General features: G+C 48.1%; 1 protein-coding gene across 5 annotated transcripts in view; it reads right to left on the bottom strand.

Moving 5' to 3' along the window:
* The window catches only part of SRC (SRC proto-oncogene, non-receptor tyrosine kinase), a 50414-nt gene that overhangs the window by 26444 nt on the left and 11953 nt on the right, over positions 1-12017 (bottom strand). For 4 of the 5 annotated variants that reach the window (XM_038572270.1, XM_038572274.1, XM_038572275.1 and 1 more), the window contains exon 2: positions 6326-6396. The gene's annotated coding sequence lies outside the window, so the exon portion shown is untranslated. Of the gene's footprint in view, positions 1-6325; positions 6397-10564; positions 10590-12017 lie in introns of those variants that run through there. The other variant, XM_038572271.1, reaches the window with a different exon arrangement.

Here is a 12017-nt window from a genome sequence, read left to right as displayed (position 1 = left end):
AGAGAGCACAAGCAGGGGGAACAGAAGGCAGAGGGAGAGGGAGAAGAAGGCTCCTTGCTGAGCAGGGAGTCCAACTCAGTCCAGTGTCCTGGGATCATGATCTGAGCCAAATGCAGATGCTTAACCGACTGAGCCAGCCAGGCACCCCTCAGCCTCCTTATCTTTAAAATGGGAATAATAGGGACTTCTGGGTGGCTCAGTGGTTAAGCGCCTGCCTTTGGCTCAGGACATGATCCTGGAGTCCCAGGATCGAGTCCCGCGTCGGGCTCCCGGCATGGAGCCTGCTTCTCCCTCTGCCTGTGTCTCTGCCTCTCCGTCTCTCTGTATCTTTCATGAATAAATAAATAAAATTCAAAAAAATAAATAAATAAAATGGGAATAATAATAAACCTAACATCTGAGAATTAAAGGAGAGAGGCCATGTGCCAGGCACAGAATAAGTGCTTGATAAACAGTGCACAGTGGTGTTTGCTGTCATTATTAATATTACAGGGGATAAGAGGAACCATGAAGGAGGAGACAGGAGTTAGGTTTCAAAGCCTTGAATGCCAAGCATAGAGCTAACTTACACCCAGTTGATACTCAACTGTCCTGACAGCACAGTGAAGTATAGACTATAACTGTGCCCACTTAACAGATGGGAGCAAGTTCAGAGAAGCCAAACCTTACCTGAGGACACAAAGCAAATGAGTGCACCAGGGTTGGGATGCTCGAGGGCTAGGAGAATGGCATCAGAAGGCACCTCTGCGTCCTGCCCACTGTGTAGCCAGCCCCCACACTCCAGACACACCCACCACCCACCATTCCCCCATTGCCGCCTCCTGGACACAGAGGCAACACAGGGACCAGAAGCCAAGCCCCAACATCACCCACCATAACTCTGGACCTTCCAGGGAAGCAGAAATGTCACAAAAATACAGGCCTGGAGCTTGAAAGCCAGGTTCAGATGCCGTCTTGCATCCAAGGGCCTCAGTCTACTCCTCATCAAAAATGGGAATCAGTATAATCGTTCCCACATAACTAGTTTTGTTGTAAGAAGTATGAGGTAATACATATGCAGTGCCTAGCACATAAGAAGTACCCAATAAATATTAGCTATCATCATCATCATTACTGTGGAAGATCTCCTTTAGATCCTTGCTCTTTTTCTTTTCTTTTTTTTTTTTCTTTTTAAAGGTTTTATTTATTTATTTGAGAGAGGAGAGAGAGAGAGAGAGAGAGAGAGCACGAGTGGGAGAGGGTTAAAGGGAGGGGGAGAAGCAGACTCCCCGCTGAGCACAGAGCCCTAGACTGGGGTCAATCTCACAACCCTGAGATCATGATCTGACCCCAAATCAAGAGTCAGATGCTTAACTGACTGAACTACCCAGGCACCCCAGATCCTTACTCTTTTGTAATCACTCTCACAATGAGGCAAACTTCCCAGATTCCTCCTATGTGTCAAGCTCTGTGCATGACCGTGAAGGGATTTTCTGGTAGAGTTCATCAGGAGCCCAGGCCCAGAAAAGCCACTTCACAGGGAAAGAGTCCAGAAAAGACAAGCATGTCCACTAGTTAACCTTGCTCTGAGATCTTTGCCAATCCAATGAGCTAAGAACAAGAAATGGAAGTAATAAAATGAAATTAGAAAGGAGAAAATGAGTATCATCATTTGCAGATGTTATCAGCACAGATCTGGGAAATCCAAGAGAATCTGCTGCAAAACTATTAAACAAAAAGCAAATTAAGTAAAGTGGAAGGAAATTAAAAGTTAATACACCTAAATCAACAATGTAGCTATATACCAACAGCAATCAGAAAATAAAACTCCTGAGTGCCCGGGTTGCTCAGTTAGTTTTAAGCCTCCGACTCTTGATTTGGGCTCAGGTCATGATCTCAGGGTGATGAGATCAAGCCCCACATCGGGCTGTGCTCCAACACTTGTTCCTCTCCCTCTCCTACTGCCCCTCCCCCATCTCACACTTATGTTCTCTCACTCTCAAATAAATAAATAAATAAAATCTCTTTTAAAAAGAAAATTAAAAGAAAGCTTAGCATTATGAAAATATCAATCCTTCTAAATTAATCTAAAAATTGAATATGATCCCAATAAAAACTCCAACAGGATTGTTTTTTAATCTTATCAATTTTAAAGTTACAATTAAAAGTAAATATATACAAGTAGCCAGAAAAATCCTAAAAAAAAAAAGGAGTGGGAAATAGCTGACCAGATAGTAAAAATTACTATAAAGTCACAGTAATTAAAACTGTGTCACATCAGCACAAAAACAGGCAAGTCAACGCAACAGAACAGAGAATCCAAATATTGCCTCAAACATACAGAGAATTAACACAACGAAAGTGGTATTCGATGCCATTGCAAAGAAGGTAGATTATTTTTAAAATAGAGCTGGGATCAATGACCTGCAACCAAGAAACAAAGCTGGATTTCAAACTTACTCCATATGACTATAAATTCCAGATCAATCAGATTTATACCACACAAAAATAAAACCAAAAAGCTTAAAAAGGGGAGTAGAGAATAAATTTTCTAATCTCAAAATGGGAAAAACATTTAACACAGCACAAAACACAAAACCTGAAAATCATTCTTAAAATGATAAATCTATCTATATAGATAAATCTAAAATGTCTTCATGGTTAAATAAATATCATAAACACACTCAAAAGGGAGACAACAAACTAAGAAAAATATTTGTAGCTCATATGATAGACAAGGATTTTCCCCTTAATATATAATAAACTCCCACAAAATAAGAAAAATAACCACAGGTAGTTTACAGCAAATCAAATGGCTCTTCAACATACAACAAGATACTCACCTCACTTATAAGATTATACAAATTAAAAATACACAATTTCCCCAAGCACAGAATACAGATTCTTCTCTTTTTTTTTTTTTTTTCAAAATTTATTTATTCATGATAGACATAGAGAGAGAGGCAGAGACACAGGAGGAGGGAGAAGCAGGCTCCATGCTGGAAGCCCGACACGGGACTCGATCCTAGGACTCCAGGATCGCGCCTGCACGGAGCCTGCTTGTCCCTCTGCCTGTGTCTCTGCCTCTCTCTCTGCATCTCTCTGTGTCTCTCATGGATAAATAAATAAAATCTTTAAAAATAATAATAATAAATAAATAAATAAATAAATTATCAGAACTAATAAACAAGTTCAGCAAAGTTGTAAGGTACAAGATCAACATATAAAAAATAATTATATTTCTATACACTAGCAAAAATCCAAAAATAAAATTAAGAAAACAATTTACAATATCAAAGGAATAGTTAGGAATAAGAGTAACTAAAGAAGTGCAAAATTTATACTCTTAATTTTAAATTTTAATTTTAAATTTTAATTTTAATTTTGAAATTAAAAAATTTCAAAAATTGTTGAATGAAATTAAAATCTAAATAAGTGGAAAGACATCCCATGTTCGTGGACTGGAAAACTAAACATTGCTAAGATGGCAATATTCCCCAAATTTATCTACAGACTCAACATAATCCTTATCAAAAATCCAAGCTATCTTCTTTGCACAATTGACAAACTGATCTTAAAATTCATATGGAAGGTCAAGGGACCCAGAATAGCCAAAACAACCTTAAAATAGAGAAACAAAGCTTGCAGGCTCACTCCTCTCAATTTCAAAATTGAGGAAAAGGTCCAGTAGTCAAAATACTATAGGGGCACCTATCTGGCTCAGATGGTAGAGCACACGACTCTTGATCTTGGGGTGGTAAGTTAGAGCCCCACGGTGGGGGTAGAGATTACTTTAAATAAATAAATAAATAAACAAACAAACAAACAAACAAACAAACCATGGTACTTGCATGAAGACAGACATATAAATTAATAGGACAGAAATGAGGGACAGAAATCAACCCTCACATTTATAGTCAATTGAGTTTTGACAAGAGTGCCAACATCACACAATGGAGAAAATACAGTCTTTTCAACAAGTGGTTCAGGAAACAGTGGATATACACATGCAAAAGTAGGAAACTGGATACCTTCCTCAAACCCTACACCCAAAATTAACTCAAAATAGATCATGAACCTAAGTATGCAAAGTAAAGCTGAAAAAAATTCTTATAAGAAAATATAGGTATAAATTTCACAATCTTGGCTTCTTAGATATGGCACCCACGGCACAAGCAACAGAAGAAAAAACTGGATGCCATCAAAATTTAAAAAATTGTATCCAACGGACACCATCAAGGAGATAAAAAGAATTCACAGAATGGGAGAAAATATTTGTAAATCATATATATGATAAGGGATCTGTACCAAGAATACATAAAGAACTCTTACAACTCAACAACAAAAAGACAAATACCCCAATTAGACATTTCTCCAAAAAAGAATTACACATGGCCAATAACTGCATGCAAAGATGCTCAACATCATTAGTCATTAAGGAGACGCAAATCAAAACCACAATGAGCTACCCCTTCACGCCCACTAGGAAAGCTATAATTAAAAAGACAGATAACAGTAAGTTGTTGGAAACCTCATACATTGCCGGCGGGAATGTACAATGGTGTTGCTGCTTTGGAAAACAGCCTGGTATTTTTCCTCAAAAGATTAAACATAAAGTTACCACATGATCCAGAAAGTCTGCTTTAGGTATGTACCCAAGAGAAAAGAGAACTTTTATGTGAAAACATAAAAATGTGTATGTGAAAAAAAAATTTTAAAAAAACTTGTATGTGAATATTCATAACAGCTTTGTTCATAATAGCCAAAAAGTGGAAACCACCATATATCCAGCAGCTGATGAATGGACAGATGACATGTGGTACTATGTCCAGACAATGGAATATTATTTTGCAAGAAAAAGGAATGATGCCTGACAACATGCTATAACATGGATGAACCTTGAAAGCATGATGCTAAGTGAAAGAAGCCAGACACAAAAGACCACATGCTGTATGATTCCATTTATATAAAAGGACCAGAATAGGCAAATCTATAGAAACAGAAAGACTGGTTGTTGCCCGGAGCTGGAGGAGGAACGTCTGAGGGGGAGTGGGGAGTGACTAATGGGTACACAGTTTCTTTTTGGGGTGATAGAAGTGTTCTAAAATTGATTGTGGTGATAGTTACACAACTCTGTGAATATACTAAAAACCATTAAATAGTACATTTTAAATGGGCGAGTTGTTCGGTATGTGAATTATATCTCAGTAAAGCTGTGATATTAAAAAACAAAACAAAACACTACAGCAGAGGGCCACTGTTCAACTATTAGACTGGCAAAGACCTCGAAATTCTATAGCAAAACCCACACTGGTTAAGAGTGAGGGAAGCCGGGGGTGGAGGGGCAGCGTGAGGGTCTATTTGCACAACCTGCAGCTAGGACAATCTGGCAATTGCCATCAAATGGCAACTGCATACAACCTCTGAGCCTGCAGATTGGGCTCAATCCTAGAGGAATCCTCGCACATGAATACTAAGTGAATGACAGGATATTCATCACAGAATTGTCTATAAGAAGCAAAAGACTAGAAACAACTAAAGTATTCTTCACTAATTATTTGTTTAAAGAGATATGCAACTTTTGTTTAAAAGATTTTATTTATTTATTTGATAGGGAGAGAGAGAGCACAGAAGGAGAGGGAGAAGCAGAGAAGTTCTCTCCTTGCTGAGCAGAGAACCTGATGCGGGGCTCTATCCCAGGACCCTAAGATCATAACCCTAGCCAAAGACAGATGCTGAAACAACTGAGCCACCCAGGCCTCCCATTCCTCACTAATTAAATAAAGCCTGGTCTCCAGCCACACAAAGCATACAATGCAACCATGGAAAAGAAAGCAGTGGCACCAAATGGTCCCCAGGGTACACTGCCAAGAAGAAACAGGCAGGTGTAAGACAGGGTACACCACATGCTACCATTTGTGTGTGTGTGTGTGTGTGTGTGTGTTAATTTTCTAACATACGTGTTTACATATGCATCCTCCATCTCCCTAGAAGGACACATCAGAACCCCTCCAGTAGTTGCCTCTGACAAGGAGACCTGCAGCCAAGAGGAGTTTTTCCCTGTCTTCCTTTGTACTTTGAATTATTTTTTACTGTGTGCATGTTAATGCTTTTTCTTTTCCTTTTTTTTTTTTAAGATTTTATTTATTTATTCATGAGAGACACAGAGAGAGAGGCAGAGGCAGAGGCAGAGGGAGAGGGAGAAGCAGGCTCCCTGCAGGAAGCCCGATGTAGGACTCGATCCCTGGACTCCGGGATCACACCCTGGGCTAAAGGTGGGCACTAAACCGCTGAGCCACCCAGGGGTCCCTTTTTCTTTTCCTTTTAAGAAAAAATACAGGCTTACCTGGTCTCAAATCCTGGCATGCCCTCTCTCATAGCTGGGAAGGTCACTTCACTTCTCTGAGCTTCTGTGTTCTGCAAAGAGAGGGATAATAATAATGCCCAGCTTCAAGGTTGTTGTGGAGGAGTGAATAAGACAACCCATGCACGGGGCTGCCCATGTGCCTAGTGCCCATTCACTGCACGGTTCTTGTTGTTTATTAATATGTTACTAAGTCCACCAAGTTGGATTGTAAAAGGTGCCAGCAGAGAGCCTCAGACCAAGTGTGCAGAACACCAGCAATACTCTGACAGGGAGAAGGTGGGAAGGGCTTGCTGTGAGAGGCAACATTTGAGGAGGACTTCAAGGACAAGAAGGAGTTCCACAAGCAGAGAGACTGGGGACAGTGCTCCTGGCAAAGGGAGCTATGCACAAAAAGACAGAAATAGGAAAGCCCTGGGTATTCACTCAAGAGTTGTGCATTTGTTGGCTCCTTCCACAAGGCTTGGCTGAGCACCTGCTATGTGCCAGGCATTATGGTGGGAAAGACAAAAGCCAAGTGGCCAAACGGGCCAAGGGATGAATTACAGAGAATACAGCAATGGGGACAAGGGGGCACTGGGGTAGAGCTGCACTCACTCATACCCAACTGCTCAAAGAGCAGACCAGGAAAAGGAGGCTCAGAGAGGGATAGGGACTGCCTAAGGTCCCTCATCCCACAGGCACCCTCCTGATGTGCACCCCTCAGAAGGTACCATCTAAACTGGGGGCCCCACCTAAAGGAGAGGCAACTAGTTCTCAAATGATAACAACAGCTGGTTGATGGGTAGAGAGACTCCTGCGTGTCAGGCACCAGACTAAGAATGGCACTACATGCGTGAGTCCCAATGAACCCACTGCAGCCATACGTGGTCAGCCCCATTTGCAGATGAGAAAACCAAGGCATACAGAGTTCACGGTGCTTGCCTCAAGTCACAGAGCTTGTAAGAGGCAGCATCAGCCAGCAGACTTGAACTGTGGGTTCTGCAGCCTCGTGTCCCAGGGCCCCACTCCCAGAGGAGCCACCAACAGGGCCTCTGTCAGCAGTCACAACCCCTCTCAGAGGGGCCCAAGGTAGGAGCTCTTCTCAGCCAGTCCAGGAATGTCTCCTGATAACAGTGACCCAACCCGGGGTGGGGGAAGGATGGGAGTGGAGGTTGTGTCAGGAATGTGTGGGGTGGAGGAGGGAGGAGGTGGCGGGGAGGGAAACAGCCCATCAGCAGCCCATCAGCAGCCATCTGGAGAGATGGACTGGGAAGTCCTGCCTGAGCCAGTTGGGGTACAGCATCATGGTTAGAGGGGCCCTGCTGTGGCCCACGGGTGGACCCTGGGTAAACTGATCAAAGCCTCCTTCGGTACCACGGAGTCAGCCATGGTCATCCCCAGGCAGCTGCAAAGGCAGATGAGTTAACGGACGCAGAGCCCTGAGCACACAGGCTATTCTTCCAAAACGGGGCCCTTACTATTGTGAACATGACAGTTTCCATCATTGCTTAGCTATCTAGTTCTCTCCGGGACCCAGCCATACAGGGATGATCAGCCCTGTCTCGCAGAGGTGGAGACAGAGAGAGGCTCAGAGAAGCCAAGTCAGGTGTCCCAGCCACCATCCAAGACAGAAGCAGGCCAGCTGGGGATCCTGGCTCTCCTGGCCCTAGGCCACTGTCAGCCCTTCTCTCCAAGGCCACTGCTCCCAGCTGAACTCTGGCAGGTAGCCCACACATCGAGGATAAAGCAGGGCTCCGGGGCCAGTCCATTTTTCCAAAAGAGGAATTGGAGGCCAAGACAGGGGAGCCCCAGGAGGACCATTTATGGAGTGAACATGTGACCCCTCTGAACCTCCAAGACTCAGTCCCCAACTGACGCCCCTCCCTCCTCAAAGCCCCGTGGGGCAGGTACCACTAGCACTGCCCTGTCCACGGAGGGGGAAGCTAAGGCCAGAGGAGCCTGGCGAGGGGGCCAGTCCAATGCTCCCATTTCACAGATGGGGGCTCCATCCCTCTCCTGCCTCCCTATAGCCTTCCACATGAGAATGGAAGCTCCCCATGGGCAGGGGGCTTCACCTGATTCCTTCCTTCCTTTCACACTCTCAAAAGAATTCCCTGTCGAACTGGGGTGTTTTTCTACAAGTGGTTTCGGAATATGGAAAGGACTCTGACTCCAGAGTGGGGGTAATATGAACGATGACAGTAGTAATAGCTGGTATTTATTTAGGACCTACTACGTACCGTTCTCATTACCCCATTCACAGATGGAGAAACTGGCACACACAGATTAAATGATGAGACTAAGACCTCACCTCCTAGCAGCTGACTGGCAAGTCCCTCCCTCTCGGATCTTCCCCCTACAGAGAAGGGCCCAAGGAAGGAGCCTTGGCTGGGCTCTTCTTGGTGGGGTCTAGGGCCACCTCGGCTCCCTCTCCAAAACTCAATACCATTGGCTGCTCCAATGCAGGCCAGTGGGGTGGAATGGGGCATGCTGAAGGCCACACTTCCCCCCACCTACTTCCTCCCACCTAGGGTTCACACTACCCCTTCAAATGCTCCCAATAGCCCTGAAGTGAGCCGTGGCCACACGCATGTCACACACGAGGATATAAGGTCTCCCAGAAGCTGCCCAGCCAGGAAGTGAAGACCCAGATGCCAACACAAATCTGAGTGATACCAAAGCCCATCCTGTCTCCACTAGATATATAAGGAGGCATGGGAAGGGCAATCTAGGAGGTTGGCACAGCTTGTGCAAAGGCCCTGAGACAGGAAGGTCAGATGTACAGGGGGTTATCAAGTGAGCCGTCTGGACTGTGTGAGTCCCAACTTAACTAGGTCACTCGCTGCTAGTCTTTGGCCAAGGCCTGAAAAGGTCTGAAGGAGGGCCTGAAAGGGATCTGTCTAGCAATTCAGATCAGAAAAACTGAGAGAAGAGGCCATGAAAGTTTTCTCAGGCCCCTGAGACTGTGGGGTGGGGCAGGGTTAGGTTACTGAGCCTTCATCCCCCAGCGATCATCTCAGAGCACAGTGACCTCCAGCTCTAGAGGGCTGGAGGGCCAAGAAGGGGCCTAAACCATGGCGAACTTCCCAAAGGAGGGGATATCTCAGTTGAGGTCCGAAGGCTGGACAGTGTGCGAAAGAGGAAAGGGAAGTATGATCCAGGCAGAAGAGACTGCTTGGGCAAAGGCCTAAAGGTAGGATCGTTAAGAGAAAGGAAGGGAGCCAGTCAGTATAAGGCATGCAGCCTCAGTCTCCCCAGCAACAAAATGGGGGAAAAGACAGGCATCCAGTGGGTGGCTCCAGCTTTCCCATGCCTGCTTCCCACCATTCCCCCACTCCAAGGCCCAAGAGGTTAGTCACTGGAAGGGTCCTCCTGCCCATGGGAGCATCTTGGGGCCAGGGAGGTCCACAGGCTTGGGAGGTTTCACCCACCCTACTCCAGCCTCTACCCCAGAGCCTAGGCCAGGCAGCCTGGCCAGTGGGCGGGCAGGGAGGCTCACAGGCCAAAGGTCACAGCCCTGGTGTCAGGGAGCCTTTGTGAGACATCCTCCTTCACAGACCAAGAGCTGAGGCTTAGAGGGGGGCTCCCAGGCCCAGGTCACACAGCGAGGCGAGTCTGGCCCCTGAATGAGGGTGTGGGCACCGGGACTGAAGAGAAGATTCTCAAGGCACTAAGCCCAGTACAGGCAGGTTCCAGGGACCCAGCCAGGTACCACCTGGCTGAATGGAAGTTCTCCATCGGAATCGCTGTGTGACCTTGGGCCAGTCACGCCCCATCTTGGGGCTCAGTGTCTGTACCCTGACAGAGGCCCTGGCATGTCAAAGGTTCCTTAGCAGATGCCACTCCCGACCCCACCCCCCACCCCCATGCCACTGAGGTGACAAGTTTTGCTTTCTCTGGGCCTCTCCAAGGTGGCTGGAGATGGGTGATGGGCCTTGGGGGGACCATTGCCAGCCAGTGGCCTCTGCCCACTGCATTCAGGGGCTCACAGTGTTCGCTACTCCCTGACAGCAGCTCTGCTTCTCTGCTCTGGGAATACATAGTGCCCCCTCTTCCCCGCCCACACCCAGGCAGAACTCCCTCTGGGGACACTGGTGGGCAGAAGCACCTGGTGGCCCGGCCCCTCCACAAAGTCAACCCGAGCTCCAGCCCCCGTCCCCCGCCCCCAGCCTCAAAGCCCACACACAGGTGGCCCACCCTGCATGCGTGACCAGGAAGTCCAGCCCACCCTTCACTTACCCACAAAATGATGCCTCTGGCAGCCCTGAGGAAGACAGCCTCTGAGCCTGAGGTTGGGGACAGTGTCAGCGGGACGGCCTGTGGGCCTGCTGCTCACAGGATGGAGGCCTGCTGCATCTCCTTCCTCCCACCTCTCAACCCTGCCTTCAACTTATAATCACCCTCTAACCTTCACACGTGGCACGCGCTGTCTGCCCCCCACCAAAGCTTCCCCACCTGCCTTCCCCTGACCCTTCACAAATTCCAGTGAGAGGAGGGAGGGAGGGAGGGAGAGATGAATGGGTCCTACCCAGGGACCCAGACAACAAAGAGGCACAGGGGGTGGGGGGTGGGGGCACCTCGGCCTGGGTCTGTCCAGCCCCACGGCCTACACCCTGACCCCCCGCTCGCTGCTGCCGTCGCCAGACACGTCCCCGTGCCAGAGCTTGCGACCTCCCTGACCTCCACAGGGCAGTGTGCAAGTCTGAGGCACCCACCTCCAGGCCCCGAGCCCCACGCCGCACGGGCCGGGACGCAGAACGGGTCCCAGGGGATGTTTGCGGGGGGAGCGAGGAGCGCGGGAAGAGTGAGCCAGGGGCCATCCACGGGCCAGGGCAGCCACAACGTGTCTGGTCCCGTGTTCGTGGAGCAAACACGCTCGGGGCTGGCAGGCCTCAAACCGGCTCTGCCAGTGTGGCCGGGGCGGGGCGGGGCGCTGCAGGCTCGGGCTGGCATCCGGGAGAGGGATGGAGGGGGGCCGCCGGGGACAGGGCCCGCAGCCCGGGGAAGGCAAAGGCTAAGCAGCCCGGGGAGCCCCCCTAAGCCCAGCCTGCAGAGGCAGAGCCATGCCAGCCCCTGCAGCTCTTGGGTTTCTTCCTGGGCAGGAAGGGGACTCCTTTCCAGACTCCAGGCCCTGACCTGCCCTGTAGCGTGCAGGATCCCTTCCCGCTGGGACCTGTCTACACCTGTCCACAGCCTAGAAGCCCTAGAGGGAAAGGGAAGGGCAAGGCCCGGAAGTGGGTGGCGCGGGAGCAGGGCAGGGCGGCAGGCCACCTGGTGTAAAACGCTGCTCTGTCCCTGGTTGCTTCGTGGCCAGTTTCCCCGTGTGGAAAGTAGTGCTGGGCATGGATCCCGGGGACCTCCTATCCCTTGGCGCTGAGTTATCTAGAAGACACCTCCTGGCAACTGCAGCGCTGCCCCAAAGCCCAGCTCTGGGGGTGACATAGCCAGAGGCCCAACTTACACACATGTCCTCACTCCCCACAGAAACAACAATAATAAACCTACTGATTACTTAATGTTTATTGTATGCCAGGCATCAGGCGTGGCACTTAACGTGCATCGTTTTATCTGCCCCGCCCCCCAACACTGCTGTGATCTAGGAATCCCCAGCAGAGGAAACAGGTCCAGGTCACGTGGCAAGTTAGAGTCCAGGCTCCTGACCCCACCTCTGAGGTCACACTGAGGCAGCCTC

This window comes from Canis lupus, chromosome 24, assembly GCF_011100685.1.
Source record: "Canis lupus familiaris isolate Mischka breed German Shepherd chromosome 24, alternate assembly UU_Cfam_GSD_1.0, whole genome shotgun sequence".
NCBI lineage: Eukaryota > Metazoa > Chordata > Mammalia > Carnivora > Canidae > Canis > Canis lupus.
The sequence above is the reverse complement of the archived record's forward strand: the minus strand, read 5'-3'. Positions and strand labels throughout refer to the sequence as shown.